Here is a 5,356-nt window from a genome sequence, read left to right as displayed (position 1 = left end):
ACATATTTAAGGTTTTTTTCTGGTTTCTTTTGTCATTTATTTCCAGTTTCATTGCACTGTGGTCAGATAATGTGCATGGGATAATTTCTGTTTTCTTGAATATACATAAGCATGACCTATGTGGACCAGTATGTGGTCTATTTTAGAAAATGACTCAAGCATAGCTGAGAAAAATGTGTATTCAGTTGGTTTGGTTGGAACACTCTGTGTATGTCCACGAAGTCCATATGTTTCAAGCTCTGGTTCAGTTCTGTTATTTCTTTACTAAGTTTTTGTCTGGTTGACCTATCTTTTGGGGATAAGGGGGTGTTAAGGTCTCCTGTTAAGATTGTAGTATTGGATATTAGATTTTTCATGTCCGTTAAGATTTGCTTTATATAGTTGGGTGCTCCCGTGTTTGGTGCATACATATTTATGAGGTTACCACTTCCTCTTGAATTTTTCCCCTAACCAGTATATAGTGGCCTTCTTTATTTCGTTTGATCATTTTTGGTTTGACGTTGAGACTGTCTGAGAATAGGATTGCTACTGCTGCTTTTTTCTGAGGTTCTGGGGTGTGTAATACTGTGTTCCATCCTTTGACGTTCAGCCTATGGATGTCTTTATGAGTTAAATGTTTCTTGTATACAGCATATTGTTGGATTTTGTTTCCTAATCCACTGTGCCAGTCTATTTCTCTTAGTTGGTGAATTAAGTCCATTTACATTGATGGTTATAATTGAGATGTATTTACTTACAATCGACACATAATTTTCCTGTTGTTGCTTACTCCTTTTTCTCCTGTGTTTAATTGCTTGTCCCATTTAGTTGGTTGCTTCTGATCTCATTCGTGGAGTTCTTATCATTTTGGTCCCTCTCTAGAACATCTTTCAGTAGCCTGTGTAGACTTGGCTTTGTCATCATGAAATTCTTTAGTTGTTCTTTGTCATGGAAGTATTTCATTTCTCCATCAAACTTGAGAGTTTTGCAGGGTATAGTAGTCTGGGCTGGAATTTGTTTTCTTTTTTCTTTCTTTCTTTCTTTTTTTTTTTTTTTCTCTGAATGCCTTCAGGGCAGGTTTGGCTGGCTTGAGTTGTGGGGATCGAACCACAGCAACCTGAGCCTGAATGCTTTGTTGAAACAGCCACTTAAAGAACTGAGCTAAGGGGCAGGCCCCCTGTGTTTAATTGCTTGTCCTATTTAATTGGTTGCTTCTGATCTCATTCGTGGAGTTCTGATCATTTTGGTCCCTCTGTAGAACATCTTTCTGGAGCCTGTGTAGGGTTGACTTTGTCATCATGAAATTCTTTCGTTGTTCTTTGTCTTGGAAGTATTCACTTCTCCATCAAAATTGAAGGAGAGTTTTGCAGGTTATAGTAGTCTGGGCTGAAATTTGTTTTCATAGCAGACATTAAGTACTCTGCTCCATGCTCTTCTTGCTTTCATGGTTTGTGAAGAGAAGTCGGCCATAATTCTGATGGATTTTCCTTTGAATGTGATCTGCTTCTTTTCTCTAGCGGCTCTCAGTATACTATTCTTGTGCTGAATTTCTGGAACTTGGCTATTATATGTCTCAGTGTGGTTTTCATTGGGTTGAGGTTACTTGGCATTATGTATGCTTCTTTTACCTGAATGTCAGATTGTTTCCTCATATTTGGGAAGTTTTCAGCTATTACTTCTGCCTATATTTTTTTAATGTCATTTGTATTGACTCCTTTCTCATTGATGCCTATAAGTCTCACATTGTTCATCTTTGCATCATGTTACAGGTAATCGATTATTTTTTCTTGTATCCTAGTTTTTTTAAGAGGTCCTTTCTTACCTTTTCACTAGCTGCACCAACATCTTCAAGATCTGAAACTCTGTCTTCACTTTCACTTAAATGGTTTTGCAAGTTTGTGATTGAGATTTTTAAATTCCTCTATTTCTTTGACTTTCATGTGATCTGTTTCTTTCCTGTACTGCTCGTTCAGGGACTCTGTCATGTTTCTAATCTTCTCTCTTTTTTTTTTAATCAATGTCTTCTTTAGAAACAGTTATTAATTTTTTTATTGCAGTGTGTTTTTTCAGATTGGATTTCCTCCCTATGTTTCTGTAGTTGATTCTTTACTTCAGATGGTATGAGTTCCAAGAATTCTTTTCTTATTTCAGAAAGTTCCACTCTGAGTTCCTCTATAACTTTCTGCTGTTACTTATTTACTATTGACGCTATTAATTTGTACATTTGAGCTGAGCTAGTAGAAAAGAATTCAGTTCTGAATTCCTCTATGACTTTCTGCTGTTGCTTATTTACTATCGACACTATTAATTCATACATTTGAGCTGAGCTACTGTCCTCTGCACTTGTTCTGGGTGGGCATTGGGTTTCCTCCATATGTTTATGCATTTGATTCTTTCTGCAGATGTTATTCAGGGATTTCTTTTTTCATTTGCGATCTGAGTTCCTGTATACCTTTCTGCAGCTGTTTCTCTATTTCAGAAGCCGTTGATTCATTGCTTTCAGCTGTGTGATTCCCAATTTGTTCTGTGTTAGTGTCCTCTGCGCTTGTTATGGATGGGCTTGGGTTCTGAGATTGCATTTTGCTCCTTCTTGTTGTCATTTTGTGTAGCACTGTCTTCTCACCTTTGTTGTAGATCTTTGGTGCAGTTATAATCTTAGCACCTACTTAAGTTCAGGTGCAGATCTACAAAGTTTAGATTTATCCAGCTGTGCCTGCCTTGTGTCTGGCTGCTGTGCTCAGTTCCTTCCTGCTGCTGCCCTTGGGTGTGAACCTGTTGTGCCCCTCTGGCAAGATGTTCTGCTTCTGGACTAGCTGGGTGGTTCTGTCTCCTACACTCTCTGCAGGGATTGTAGCTGCAGGTTTTCACCCCAGACCTGTATGCCAGGCCTGAGCTGAGTCTGGAGGGGACAAGGTGGAGTAGGGGGGAGAGGCAGCTCTCCCACACACTCACTGGTCCTGGGCTAGGACTGGATCTGGGGGGAGGTTCCTGGAAAGGGACAGAAATTCCTACTCGGTGGGCAGGGTGGCGGGTGTACTATAGAGTGGTGGGGGGCATCCCAAGGGAGTGAAAAAGGGTCTCACCCACACTGCGCCTGGGCTGGGACTGGTAGGTCCCGCAGGTGCAGTGTAACCAGAAACTCTCCCAAATACTCACTGGGCTTGGGCTAGGACTGGATCTGGGGGTTCCCGGAATGTGACAGAAATTCCTACTAGGTGGGTTGGGTGGGGGAGGTGCTGCGGAGTGGTGCGGGGCGTCTAAAGGGGGTGGAAGAGTGTCTCACCCACACTGAGCCTATGCTGGGACCGGTAGGTCCCACTGGCACAGGGTAGCCGGAAGCTCTCCCACACACTCACTGGGGCTAGGCTAGGACTGGATCTGGGGGTTCCCGGAACACGGCCGAAATTCCTACTTGGTGGGTGGGGTAGGGGAGGTGCTGCAGAGTGGTGTGGGGTGTCCCAAGGGGGTGGAAGAGGGTCTCACCCACGCTGCACCTGGGCTGGGACCGGTCTGTATCTATCTTCTGTGCTGTAATTTAAAAGAGAAGATTTATGCCAAGTACCTGCTGAGGTGCTTGGCCTGCCTGCAGTGAAAAGTCTAAGTTGTTATCTATAAGTGATTTTGGCTCCTGTACCATGGCATTTGTTACTTATCTGTACATTTTTGGTGGTATTGTGGTTTGAACTCAGGACTTTGTGTATGCAATGCATTATTGAACCTCTACACCTCTAACTTTAAAAAAAATTTAAAGTCCCTACAAATACACTCAGCCACCTTATCTTTGACAGAGGGGCCAAACATACTCACTGGAAGAAAGATAGCCTCTTTGACAAATGGTGCTGGAAAAACTGGCTCTCTGCATGCTGAAAACTAAAACTTGACCCAGTTCTACCACCATGCACTAAACTAAAGTCAAAATGGATTAAAGATCTAAACATTAAAACAGAAACACTAAATCTCCTGGAAGAGAAAGTAGGAGGAACTCCTGAAGACATAGGGGTAGGCAAAGAGTTCATGAACAGAAATCAAATCACATGGGAAACACTTGAAAAAATTAACAACTGGGACCTCCTCTGAGAAGTTTTTGCACATCAAGAGAAATTACCAACAAAGTGAAAAGACAACCCACAAATTTAAAAAAAAATCTTGAGAAATAAGTACTCAGACAAAGGTCTGCTCTCTAGAATTTATAAAGAGCTAAAAAACACCAGGGCCCCAAAATTTAAAAACCCAGTCCAGAAATGGGCATCTGAGATGAACACACCCTTCTTAGAGGATGAAATTAAAAGAAGCGAATAAATACAGGAAAAAAAAAAAAAAGCTCCATATCACTAGCCATCCGTGAAATGCAAATTAAAACCACATTGAGATATCATCTCACCCCAGAAAGAATGGCTATCATAAAGAAATCACCCAACAAACAATGTTGGAGAGGCTGTGAAAACGGAACCCTTCTCCACTGCTGGTGGGAATGTAGACTGGTGCAACCGTTATGAAAATCAGTGTGGAGGCTCCTTAGAAAACTAGGACTGGAAATCCCATTTAAACCACCTATTCCACTACTGGGAATTTTCCCGGAGGATCTGAAGACATCATGTCATAGGGATATATGTGTGCCTATGTTTATAGCAGCACAATTTGTGATAGCCAAGTCTTGGAAACAATCAAGATGCCCATCACCTGAGGAATGGATGAAAAAGATGTGGTATTTTTATACAATGGAGTATTTCTCAGCTATAAAGAATGATAAACTCGAAGCCTTTATATTGATGTGGATGCCACTGAAGATATACTGATAAGTGAAATAACCCAGACACACGTGTAAATATTGTACAGTTTCCCTACTATAAGTACTCAAAAGAAAAATTTCAAATAGAAAGGTATAATACAATTAAAAGGAAAGTAAGAGCTTCAGGACTAGACAATGCAGAGGGAGCAAGGAGAAGAGCTAGGAAACATGACAGAGGCAAACCATACAGTTATATGTAGAAGATGGGTAAGGCAATGATCCTGAGAATCTTCAGAAGATTTTTGAATCTAGCAGTTAATTGGAAGGATTGTCACCCTAACTATGTATACTGACACATTGTGAACTAAGCAACTGCACTGAAGATGGCAGTTTATAATAGTAGGTTCATGCTTGGAGTGCCTGTCATTCTGGTCTTCTCTTCTGAATACGTGCTGCTTGTCATGACATGCCAGTTGCTGCTGTGCTGTCTCTTGGGTAGATGATTTTTCAAAAAGAAGGGGGTGGTGAATGAAGGCAGGAGACAGGAAAAGGAATGTTGCGGGACTGTCCTGCAACAAGGTTGTATATGGTTAGATCTCTGGATTTATGTGTAAACATACATAATTCTTTATTCCTTTTTTTTTTTTT

At 40.9% G+C, this 5,356-nt stretch overlaps 1 protein-coding gene across 1 annotated transcript in view; it reads left to right on the top strand.

Annotated features, from left to right (window-relative positions):
- Positions 1 to 5,356, top strand: part of LOC101592834 (targeting protein for Xklp2-like) — a 48,531-nt gene that overhangs the window by 7,103 nt on the left and 36,072 nt on the right. The window lies entirely within an intron of this gene.

Source organism: Octodon degus, unplaced genomic scaffold, assembly GCF_000260255.1.
Source record: "Octodon degus isolate 3935 unplaced genomic scaffold, OctDeg1.0 scaffold00087, whole genome shotgun sequence".
Taxonomy (NCBI): Eukaryota; Metazoa; Chordata; class Mammalia; order Rodentia; family Octodontidae; genus Octodon; species Octodon degus.
Note: the sequence above shows the minus strand (reverse complement) of the source record. Positions and strands in the feature narration are given on the sequence as shown.